The sequence below is a fragment of the Chrysemys picta genome, chromosome 3, assembly GCF_011386835.1.
Source record: "Chrysemys picta bellii isolate R12L10 chromosome 3, ASM1138683v2, whole genome shotgun sequence".
Lineage (NCBI taxonomy): Eukaryota > Metazoa > Chordata > Testudines > Emydidae > Chrysemys > Chrysemys picta.
In genome coordinates this window covers 172,791,567-172,804,710 of record NC_088793.1, presented here as the reverse complement: position 1 = coordinate 172,804,710, position 13,144 = coordinate 172,791,567, and the positions used below count along the sequence as shown (strand labels likewise).

Sequence of the window (13,144 nt, the reverse complement as noted above, 5' to 3'; positions counted from 1 at the left end):
ATAACTTAAGTGTTTTTGTGGTTTAATTTTAATGCGGCATTTAGCTGATTGAGACAAATCCTTTATTTAAAAAAGGGTCTCTTCTGGAGGGAGACACTCTCAGAATTAAATACATTTCACTTGTTAAATGTTTCACACATTTTCTTGCTGAGGGGTTTCTGCAAAGCAAGAATAGATTTAACTTATATAGGAGCGCTGCCAGTCAGACTACTTGGCTAGCACCACTCAAGTTTTGGGGCAAAACTGGCAAGCTCAAGCTCCCAGGCAGAGCCAGAGCTGCAATTATCTGGTACTGCTTTATATCCCCCTCCCCGCAATGAGCTTTCCACCACCAGGGACCCACAGCTCTGGGCAACATTAAATCCAGCATAGCCTGATGCTGAATCCAAATGTATGCTTTTACTGAAGGATTAAGCAAAAAGAGAAGCTGTGGGGAATGTGGTCTTAACCAAACCAAAATATATGAAGTAATAGCAGTGGGGATGTAGAAAATAGCCCCCAAAGGGGCATACGTGCAGAAGACCTGTTAGGCAAGGGAACAGGTGGATTCTACTTCATGGGAGGACGATAGGAGGCAGAGGTCAATGCAAAGGGTACATATATCCTGTGCAACGAGGAGGTTGCTCCTGCACCATGCCATGGGGGTGCAGGCTTAGTGGCTCCACGACTACGTAGATCCTATGTGGGAACATTGAAATTGCCATCCTGGATTAGACCAGTGCTGCATCTAATCTGGTCTCCTGTCACAAACAGTGGTCAGTATCTGATGCTTCAAAGGAAGGTACAAGAAATGTTCCAGAAAGTAGTTTTAGTATAACCTGCCCCCAGGGAAAATTTCCTCCTACCCACAATAATTCGAGTTTGACTTGTGCCCTGAAACACGAGGGTTTAAATCTCTTTTCTATTATTTTATATATTTTTATCATGTTTCCTCCTATTTGTGTCCTTTCTAAGGTGAACAATGCCAGTCTTTTCTATCTCTCTTCATATGAGAATTTTTCCAACCCCTAATCATTCGTGTCGCCTGCTTCTGAGCCCCTTGTAATTCTGCACTAATCCTTTTTAAAACTGAATGATCAGAATTAAATACAGTATTCCAGGTGAGGACATCTCATTGTTTTATATAGTGGCATTGTCATATTTTTTATCAATTTCCATATCATCCCTTATGCATCTTAATGTCTTGTCTGCTTTTTGACACTGCGGCATATAGATCAGAGGTCTTTGTTGACCTGTCCACATCTGTCAATTCATCTGTTCCCTTCCAACCCTGATCTTTTGAGGAGCAGATTCATTACAGAGACTCTTGCATTGCTGTGGCTGTACTAATGGCTGGGTCTCCACTCCATGTCTGGGGGTTAGAGGATTTCATTCCCTATTCGCAGCTCCTGCAACTTGGGCTTTGTGCTGTGGGAAAATATTTGATCCTAAACAAACTGATATTGTATATACATATTTATCTTTGTTCATATGTACTCCACTGGGAAAGTCATTAAAATTCATGTTCACATATGATAATTTCAAAATACTACATTACTTCAGTACATTTTCTATGAAAATGCATTCAAATAAAGTAGCCTTTATTGACTGAAAGAGCACTCTTTTATATTATATACAACTAGAAGTGTCCTAATAATATATTAAAGAGAATCTGTAGCCTAAGCAGTGTTGTCTCAAGTCTTATACTTAAATACTGTAAGCAATAATTGCAATTTGAAGTTTTACATTCTTCATAGTTTAAACATCTTTCTCCAATGAGTGTGTTTCTGGTTATGGGCCACAACTGTTCTATTTTATTCCTGATTTGTAAAGTTGTTTCAGTAAAATAAAAGGGGGATGGACAAGTCCAAATAAAACTGTTTCTTAGTGTGTTTATATAAGAGGCCCCAGGAAGTGCTGTATATGAGTTCCAGGCCACAGACTGAAACTGATTTTCATCAACACAAACTGGAATGCAGTGTAATGAGTCTGCAACTGGTTAAAATCAGACCACTTCTAATTGATTGTGCCTGTCAAAGGGGTTACAATTACAAAGACATTTTCAGAGTACAACCATGCCTAGTCTTTTCCTATTTTACATTTACTTTCTGTCAATGATTTGTTGTCTTCAATAAATAATACCTCTCTGTTAAAGTCCAGTTTAGACCATGTGGAATTTGCTACACAAATTCAAAGCAATTTAAGATGCAGGAAAGGGAGGAGAGGCAGCAGTGGTGGAGACTAAAATTATCTTGCTCAAGTAAAAATTGATTATAACCCCAAAAAATATATGTTGAGATAAGGTCCAGAAGTATTTATCTGTCTTAAAAAGGCTAGATATTCTGCCTTACTGCTTTGGTCATGAGTGTTGCAGAATGCACATCCTCAGAAACCTTTATTAAAATTAGAGACTTGCATCATAAGTTTGCATAGTTTAGTCTCTACTGTTTGTACACACAAAAAACTCATTTGGAATGTGTAACAACAAATATCATACAGTGGTCAGCTTCTTAAAGCATATCTGGCCACTGTTCATTTGTTTCCCAGTATGAAAGCCCTTATGCTCCTCAAGCAGTATGCAAAGTTTTGATGCTTAGAGCTAGCTTCTGGTGTGCTTTTGGATCTCAACGCTAAGACTCCTGAGACGCCACATGACCCAAAGATAATGTAAATTTTCAAGAAATGTTTTACCTTTCGCTTTTCTTATAGGTTATAACTACAGTTGAAACAAGGTGGAAACTGGTTCAAATCCAAACTTTTTATATCATTCAGATATATAGCACTTTCTCTGTAGCTCTAAAAAGACCTCTTCTGCCTTTGTTGAAATCCATTTTAAGGTTTCATCTGGTTTAGCTTCTTTGCTGAGCTGGTTCCCATCTTCAGTGGTGGTAATAATGCCTAACACATTTATAGTACTGCATACCTTAAACCATTATGTCTATTTTAACCATCCAATGGACTGTGTTGGCCACAGTCTTCAAATCTGGCATGTTCCAGGATTTTTCCAATTTAATGAGGGAGGACTATGCATTCTGGAGCTCCTCTGACTTGGGGAAGCCTGGGAACTTTAAAATGTGTAACTTGTAACAAGTGTATCCTGCTGGAGAATAGCCAAGTTCTCTCCCTCCAAATAGAACAGCACTGCAGTGGACAACACAAGAGATTAGGGAGATGGGGAGTCAGGGAATTATTGGTGATAGGTAATTCAGAGAGTCAGGTAGCTTATTAGTAAAAGGTAGTGGAAAGTAAAGAGGAAACTGATTTGAGTTGAAGGAGGGAGGCAGAAAAGAGTGATCGTTTCACTATGCAAATTCATAAGAAGTTAGTCTGACACATGCAATCTTGACATTGCTTGATTTTTTTCATTGCCACTGAGACTGATTAGCTATAGTGGTAAACTATACTGGCTGAATTTCCTAATAGAAGTTTCCCAAACATAATAAGCCATCTTGGCAAAAGGACTTTCTTGCTGGTATAACTTCATCTACACTGGCTTTGCTGGCATAGGTTTGTTGATTGGGGAATGATTTTTCCACAGTCCTAACTGACATAGCTATGCTGGCAAACTTTTAAGTGAGGACCTGGCCTCAGTCAGCATTTCCTGAATTTTGAATGCTTGATTGTCAACTTTAGTGTTGCATTAACTCTACTTATTTTGCATGGTATTATTACTTGTATTTTCAATAATATCCCAAAGCGTAGAACTAATACAGTAATGGGAGAGTAGACTTTCAAGTTCTAAAAGGAATAAAATGTAGTCGAGACTTGTGTCCCTGAGGCAAGCAAGAGTCTGAATGCAGGCAATGAGAGGGTCTGTTCAGAGTAGATCTACATTTTATGGCTAAATAGAAGATTGACTGACAAATAAGAGTGATTGGGAAAAAAATATTTATCTGAAACTGCTCCAGAATTTCCATGGGAATGCAACAGAATCCAGCTGAAACACCATAGAATCATAGAATCATAGAATATCAGAGTTGGAAGGGACCTCAAGAGGTCATCTAGTCCAACCCCCTGCTCAAAGCAGGACCAATTCCCAGCTAAATCATCCCAGCTGAAGTCAGGAAGAACTCCTGCTCATGTTGTACTATTGCACAATTATGTTTTGAGATTATACACCCTTCTCTGAAGCATTCAGCATTGGCCTTTGCCAGAAACAGTGTACAAGACTGGATGGACTATCCATCTGTTTTGTTGCAATATTTTTTATTAGCAGATTTCTCTAAAGAGCACACTCATCTGGATTCTGAGCTGCTGCTCTCTAATTCCTTAGTGGCAGGTAGCTCCATCTGGTTGGTAGGTGTCGTGGTGCACGACTCTCCGCTGCGGCGCCTCCTGCTGCTCGTCTCAGGGAATTAGCGTTTCCACCTCCGGAGTGCCCTCTGCAGGCCGGTGTCCCGCTGCCGCAGGCCCCCGTGTCCCTCCCAGGACCTGGTGCCCCTTGTCTTGGGGTGCTGCCTCCTGGCAATACCCCCGCAGTCTCATGGTCTCCCCACCCAGAGGAACCTCCAACTCTCTATCCCCACCTTGCCTCGGTTGTGGGCTACTGCCAGTCACCATCTAGCCCCCGCTTACTGGGGCAGACTGCAGTGTAAAAGCCACTCATCATAGGCAAGGGGTTTTTGGACCTGCTGACCCTGCCTACCCATAGGCTGCCCCCTGCAACCCCAGTACCTAATTGGCCTTCCACTAGGACGCAGCCTGGAGGATTTCCAGGCCGGAGCTCCCCAGCTCCCTTGGCCTTCCCCCAGCCCTGTGCCACTCCAGGTACCTTCTCTCAGCTCCCTGCAGCCAGGTCCCTCCCTCTCAAAGCTAGAGAGAGTCTGTCTCTGGCTTCTGGCCCCAGCCCTCTTATAAGGGCCAGCTGGGGCCTCATTAAGCCAGCCTTGGCCTGATTGGGGCGTGGCCTCCCGCTGAGACTGCTTTCCCCAATTAGCCCCTCTTTTCCTTCCCTGCCACAGCCCTCTCCCTGGGCTGTTTTAAGCCTTTTAAGGCAGGAGCAGGTGACCACCCCGCTACAGTAGGCTTTTGGCACCCAACAGAGCCATTCCTATTTACTTATGTTATACCCAGTTGTCTGAAACTTCACAATGAGACAAGAGCTCCTGCTGCAGTGGATCTGCAGCAGTGACAACAGCAGTATCAGATCTGGGCTGTTCATCCTCCATATTAGACAGACAAGGTGGGTGAGGTAGTATCTTTTATTGGACCCACTTGTGTTGGTGAGAGAGACAAGCTTCTGAAGAAGAGCTCTGTGTAAGCTCAAAAGCTTATCTCTGTCACCAACAGAAGTGGGTCTAATAAAGTATATTACCTCACCCACCTTGTGTGTCTAACATACTGGGATGGACAAGGCTACGAGACAGCTACAACACGGCATACATCCTCCCTATAACAGATGGGAAACCCTCCAAGACACAACCTTCCCTCCCCAGGCATACGTCCCTTTATTTGTGCCATTCAGTGAGTTGCCCTTGCTACAGTCCAATAGCTCTTGTCCATTCATAAAAAGCAAATATATATATATTATAATACATATAATTATAATATGATCTGTAAGAGTAAATGGCAGTGTTTGCACAGAGTAGTGTGCAAAAGCAGATATTTGTTTATTTAACATACTGTTCTGCCCATAAATCAAATAAGAATATATAAATAAAGAAGACAAGGAAACCAGTCAAAGCTACCAGAGAAAAGATGAAAGTAAAGTCTGTGTATAAGTCCGTAATAGACACTTTTTTCTACTACGCATGTACTGCCAGCCTCCTCGGGCCCAGTGCTGTCCTCAGATATGCATAGGCAATGCCTTTTGACTTCAGAAGTGCTGTAGCATTATATACCTTTTTCAAAAATACTGTTGCTTCAGTAGGAGAGAGAAAACCATGAGTATGATCTCAAAGGTGTGAACCTAACGGAATAAAGCCATTAGAATTTCATGTCCATGTTTTGATTTTTGACAGTTTGAGTGGGATTTTCAGAAGTGCTGAGCATTTGCCTAACTCTGCTTTTATTAACGTCAATGGGAGTAAAGTTAGACTAATGCTGAGTGTTTTGACAATTGTACCCTATGTCAACAGCTCCTTTTGATGCTAAAACGTAGCAGGTCAGTAATCTGGGTAAAGTCATTTTATTGAAGTTGAAAAACTAGATTTTGACTTGCATGCCAACTTCTAGCATTTTATTCCTTATATCAAGTATTGTAGGTTTCACAAGCATTGTGCAGAGTGGTACCCAATTAGCATTCTCAGTCCCATGATGCACTGTAGTAAATAAACTAACAGACGGGGCAGATCTGTCTTATTTTGAGGTATCTTTAAGGGATCATATTTATCAATAGGTACAACTGCAAGAATATAATGCATGTGAAATGTGAGACACAAAAACCAGGAAATCAGTAAAGTTGTCTGGCATTTTATTTTTGTTTTACACCACATGGCCATGCTATCCTTAGAACAAATATTTTACAGTGGTGTTATCTTTGTCAAATATATTTGTGTTTTTCTTTGCTAATTAGATTGCATAGTACTTGTCCTGAGTGCCTGCCAAATGTAATAAATTTTTTTTAGCTTCCATATATTATCAAAACTCCAAATGTTTTACAGTCTAGTTTGTGAAAATGAAGTTGGAATCTCCAAAACAGTTTGTCTCAATGATAAGCTCGCGGATATTATATATAATTCTAAGGCTGAGAATGTGGGTGTTTTCATTTTATACAACTTGCTCTTAAAAGGAAGCTAAATGCTAAGTAAAGTTACCTTTCCCACAGGCTAACTTAGAAATTAATAATGGTAAAATGGTAAAATCCAGGAAAAATAGTTAAAAGTACTTTATACTACTTACAACTTGAATAATTAACGTGACAGGAATAAATATAAGGTCAGTTATTTTAATGAAATTTTAACTTTCTTTACCTAAATCTCTAAGAAATGTGGCCAAACAATTATTACGGGGGGAGGAGAGGGGGGAGACCATTGGCAGCTTACAAATGCCTGCTTTGATTATTTGGTCTAATTAGGTTAAATTTAACAAATTCCAGCTGAACAAATTGAAAACAATTTCTATCTGTTCATTATGTCATAAATTATGTAAACTGTGGGTGCAGATGCATTTAATGTGGCACATGGTCAATGCCATTCTTTTGACTAAAGATTTAAAACATATTTTTAGAATGTGCAGACTTTTAGATAGTCTACTCCCACTAACTTTCAGTTAGGCAAATCAACATGAAATTTGGTTGGTTACCCAATATTCTGGTTTAATAAAATTAGCTCCTTGTCCTGGAAAAGATTGGTATTATAGGCAAAAAGATGATTTTTCCCTACATATACATAGAATTTGAAAAATCTGTCTCACCTGGCTACTTGCCTAATTAGGTATTTATGGGCCTCACAAACATTACTAAACAGCCCAATGAGGAAAGGAAATATTTAGTCCCATTTTACACATAGAGAACTGAGGGACAAAGCATCAGAAAGGGGGCACCATTGATGCCAGCTCTTGCAGTTTTATCACAAGTCTCACAATATTCAGATTTTTTAAAAGATTCTTGTGAATTGCTGATTTCTGCCTTCAATCTTATGAAGTTTTTCCCTCATCCAAAATGGCCAGCATCCCTCATTATTGTCAAAATGAATGAAGCCACATGTTGCCTTCCAACAAGATGGCCACCATGTCTCTCTCACCTTTGCAAATGAAACAAAGGCTGCTCCCAGCAAAAATGATTGCCATCTCCCACTGCTTCAAATAGGGCTGACATCAGCTGCCATCAGGGACAATGGTGGCACCTTAGTCACCATGCGAGGGTCAGGGGACAAGAGAATGCTAGTCAGGGTAGTGTTAGGGAATTGGACAGGGAACTGTGAGGAATCAGGAATGTGTAAGAAGCAAGAGGCAGAACAAGGGAAGAGTACAAGGAAATATGTGTTGGGACAGGAGGCAGACTGAGGAGGGTGCAATGGAAAGTCGGGGGGCAGGAGGCAGACTGAGTGGGCTCAGAGGAGTGGGGATAGGAGACAGACTCAGAGCAGTTGCAGGGAATTGTGGGGGGGCAACAAGAAGACTTGCGGGGGCTGCAGGGGAATGTGGCATGACAGGAAGAATGTGATGGATAGAGAACTCTGAAAGGATATGTGGGAGACCAGTTAATGTTGGAGAAGGTGGAGGAGAGGATACGGGGGGAACATGGATAGAAAATGTAAGAGTGCAGGTGCCTATTCTTTGGCTAGTTAGGAAGTAGGGGGTGGAGAAGAGTGGAAAGCAGCTCTCCACCCCCAAGGGGATAGGTGAGAGTAAGTGGAGACACTTCTGGTTGTTGAACAGAGAAGTCACATTCAGGGCCAATCAGAGGGGGGGGCCAGAAGGGCCATTTGGCCTGGGCCTCAAGCTCAAAGGGGGCCTCAAATTTAGACACTTGTTAATTTTTTGGCATTTGATAAATTTCGCAACTTGTTTTTAAGCGCATCTCTATCGGACCAAAATGTGACACACTCTCTCAGCTTAGAGATACAAATTTAAGCAAATAAGAGATGTGATTTGGTAAAAGACATAATTATTTTGTTAACTGATATAGATTTTGTCATATTAAAGAGTTAAAATGTTCATAAATATTAATAAAAATATATCAGTTCTGATGGCACAAGATAAGACCATGTCGTCATTTTTTATTTTTATTATGGCTAGGGCCTCAAAAGCTGGAAGAGGCCCGGGCCTCTCTGGACCTCTGAGGGGGCCTGGTCACATTTTGTGTGTGTGAACTTTGAACGTGAAATTATCATAGGAGATTATTATTTGGGAGTAGACAGCTTCCTCCAAAAGGTGAAAAAAATCAGACCGTAGACTAGATAGAGCAACAGAAGTATCTGTATTAGTGTATTATACTTTAAGTTTTAAACATTAATTTCAGTGTGCACAGGGCTTGTCTTCACTGCAGAGTTAACGTGATTTATAACTCGAGTCTTGCCTCTAACTTGAGTCCCATCGATACATACACATTCTGAACTCAAGTGTGGTGGTGCAGGGGGTACAGGTTACAGCTCAAGTTAGCACAATTTATCAGCTGCAGATCCAATCACTGTACATCTGGAGTGGTATTTACAGTGTGGCTGCTCTCAATCGAGCTAGGCTAACTTCAAGAGGAGTTAACTCAAGCATATAAAACTTGAGTTAACTATACAGTGAAGACATTGCCATCAGGGCTGGCTCTAACTTTTTTGCCACCCCAAGCAAAAAAAAGAGTGCTGCCCTCCATAGCGCTGCCATAACACACCCCCTCAGCACCGCGTTGCCACTCTCCCCCTGCGCGCGTGGAGCGTCGCACCGCCGAACCCCCCAGCCCCCCACGGAGCGCGGCCAACCCCCGCCCAACCCCCCCGCGGAGCGCTGCCGAACACGCCAGCCCCACGCAGAGCACTGCCGAATCCCCCCAGCCCCCCCGCGGAGCACCACGCTGCCGAACCCTCCCACCACCACACACACCTCCCGCGGAGCGCCGCTGAACCCCCCCCCGCCGAACCCCCTAGCCCCCCGCAGAGCGCGCCGAGTGCTGCTGAACATCCCCCCTTCTCCCCCCACGGAGCGCCCCACCGCGCCGCCACCCCCCCCCCAGAGCGCCGCTGCCCCCCCCCAGCCGCCAAAACAAAAACAACCCACCCCAGCGCCTCCTGACCGAACCCCCCCCCCAAAAAAAAAAACAAAAAACCCTGAGCGCCCCCCGCCACCCCAAGATTGGCCGCCCCTTACCAGGTGCCGCCCCAAGCACATGCTTGGTCGTCTGGTGCCTGGAGCCGGCCCTGATCGCCATAGGCTTCTAGATAGGACTAGTAGAACTAAAATTTTCTATTATTTTAGTTATAAACAGTTTGAATTAATTCAAAAAAGGTACTCCTAAACTCTCTCATAAGCCAAGCTCCACCTAACAGTAGACAGTGCTGATCACTATCATCACGCAAGCTCTGCTGGGTTTCACTGGAGTCCTCAGGCATTGCTCACTCTCAGTGGGTTTTGAATACACCCATAGGCAGGACTGGACTAAGGCATAGGCAGAAGAGTAGTGTCACTAGGGCCCGGCTTCCTGGGTCATGTGATGTCAGGATCTAAGCTTTCATTTAAAAAAAATTGTTTGTTGTCCTTATGGTTGTAAAGAAAAGCTTGAAAATGTGACCCAAACATAATCAATACTATGAGGGCTGCCACTCTTGCCACTTTTTGGTGCAACTACCACCAAGCCACACTCTGCTGCTGTTGTGGCTGTGGGAACCCTCCATGTGGTAGTGTTTCAGAACTGACTAGGGAGAGCATGGAGTTTGGACCTGGTAAAACTGAGGGCAGTTCCACATTCCTCTTTCCTTCTACTCTCAGCAGTGGTGGTGGAGGAAAGGCATAGTTGACCAAGAGTGAGGTAGGCCATCCATTCCCAGCTATGATATAGACTGGAATATCTGTGACCACTAAGTTGTTAAATGGTTGGCTAATTAGCCAGTCTTCCATCTCAGAGATCCCTTACTATGTTCCACGTGGAGTGAGGCTAGGGGACACTCTGCCCAGGAAAGTGTCTGAGTTGTTTCTACATTTAGACTTGAATTTGTTTCCCATCCTTGATGGATGATGTATACAAATAGCATAATTTGTCCCAATTATATTGTCATCATTTTACAGATAGGCATCTATCTCTTCCAAGAGATGTATGCTGCGTAGATTTTTGGTCCTTGAACATCTTCCCTGAGTTTGCTCCTCTACCTAGAATTCTTGCATCTATTGTCAAGACTCTGGGGATTGGTGTAACTAGGGGACTTGTGATATTTCTAATGGTCCATCACAGCAGACAATGGATCATCCATGGAGATATTCGATCCTTAGACTGATTCCAAAGGGCAAGAATAAATCTGTGGAGTTCTAGCCTTGTCTATGCAGAAGACCCAGAGCCTAGGTAACTGTAGATATAGATAGACAATGATGCTACTGTTCTGTGAGCTCCTGTTCCCCTATATCTTTTGTGTAGGGAATAAAACCACTAAGAACACACAAGTCTGGAGCATGCTCAGAGTCCACTGCATCTTTCAATGAGACACCCAACCAGTGATGCTCAAATGAAGATGACATTTAGGAATGGGTACAGAGAAGTTCCTAGAGACTTTAACTACTATCGCTGTTAAGACCTGCATGAGTTCCCAAAGAGCTGATAACTGGTGGACCTGAAGGAAGTCTTACAAATAGATTATTTTTAGTGTGGTATAATGGCATATTTCCTCATACAGTGTTAATAAATACATTTCACAATGATATAAATCACCAGTGTGTTGTTAGCTTTCAGAAAAGACTCACTCTATACCTCCTTATAATTAGGGCCCCACCAAATTAATGATTCATTTTGGTCAATTTCACGTTATCAGATGTTTACATCTGAAATGTCATGGTGTTGTAACTGTGAGGGTCCCGAACCAAAAAGCGAGCAGAGTGGGAGGGTCACAAGGCTACTGCAAGTGGGTCATGGGATTGCCACCCTCACTTCTGCCCTGCTGCTGGCAGGGGCACTGCCTTCAGAGCTGGGCAGCTAGAGAGGAAGGATGCTGGCCAGGCACCCAGCTCTAAAGCCAGAGCCTCTGCCAGCAGCAGCGTGGAAGTGAGGGTTGCAGGGTATGGGGGAGTTGTTACCATATGTCCGGTTTTCGGGAGCTGACAGCTGGAGCTATTTTACAAGTTCTTGTATTTCACCCATTTGAAATGATGGGCTCAATATTCACTGAAGGCTATTTCATAGTGGCTCCTGATTCTGACATAACCACATAATGTATCATTCCACACTTCCTAAGGAGTTGCCTTTTCCGCCTTTAAAAGCATTCAAATGCTGTTACTAACAGTATTTAGGTATTGCTGTGGTTTTGGAAGGCTTCATAAGGCAGGGTGGAGTAAACGTGTACTATTTTTGAGCTCTCAATATGCAAACTGTAATCATTCTTTCTGTCTTTATTGCCACACCACCTTGAGCTTTAATCCTGAGCTTTAAATCTGTCAAGTATCAGAGGGGTAGCCGTGTTAGTCTGGATCTGTAAAAAGCAACAAAGAGTCCTGTGGCACCTTATAGAATAACAGACATATTGGAGCATAAGCTTTCATGGGTGACGAAGTGGGTATTCACCCACGAAAGCTTATGCTCCAATATGTCTGTTAGTCTATAAGGTGCCACAGGACTCTTTGTTGCTTTAAATCTGTGTGATCTTATAAACAAAGCAGGAAGTGACTAGAAAACAACTTGAATGGGAGCTATCCAAGGAACACCTGAATGCTTCAGGAAGTGCTACTGGTGATTCAGCAGGTGCTATTCTTCCTTCCAAATTAGTACTGATGCAGTGATGGTAGGGGACAGTGTGCTGCTGTAGCTGATGTGTTTCAGTTTAGTTGTGAATCCAGGGTCCTAACCAGTTCTAATCATGTTGACTAGCTCTGTTAATTCCATTCTGCCATCCTTATTTCCCTCTGCAGTTTCAAATGAATAAGGGATTCTTCACTTCCTGGCTGGCTAGATGTGAGTAGATCACAAGTGAGAGGAAAACACCTACCAGCATTGCTGTGGGAGATGCTAATATGTCCATGACTTCATGGAGCCTTCCCAAGATATTTTATGGAATTTGTGTTTTTCATTTAGAAATCCGATGTCCTTGGGTGAAGTAGTATCTATTTTCCCCATATATAGTAAATACATTAAAAGATTTTGAGGCATTCAGATACTACAATGACGGGAACCATGTTAATATTCTGTGGGAGAGGGGCAGTTCCTTCTCATCCCAGTCAAGTACTGAGGGTCACCTCATTTGCTCCTTGTTTGTACTTCCTCCTTCATTCTTGAGGCTCCTTGTTGCATCTGTCACCATCCGGGTTAAGGAGGACTCAACAAAACTCCCTTTGCTGCTTGCAAACATCACTGCTTAGTCAGCCATGGGTGGTTCCTGTTCCCTCCTGCAGCAGCTGATCACCCGGACTATGCAGAATGTTTTTGTTTGTTTGGTATTTTAATAACAGAGACAGACATTTACTTTGGTAATTAATGTGTTTATCGGTTTAGTCAAAAGTTTTGAGTTTGGCCAAAGAAAAGAGTTAAGCAGAAAAATAAATATTTCCATGAAAGCCTGGAAAAATTTCTTCATGCCGAGGTATAAAAACAAGAATATTT

At 42.7% G+C, this 13,144-nt stretch overlaps 1 protein-coding gene across 7 annotated transcripts in view; it reads left to right on the top strand.

The window, feature by feature from the left end:
* THADA (THADA armadillo repeat containing) overlaps positions 1-13,144 on the top strand; it is a 327,795-nt gene that overhangs the window by 261,382 nt on the left and 53,269 nt on the right. The window lies entirely within an intron of this gene.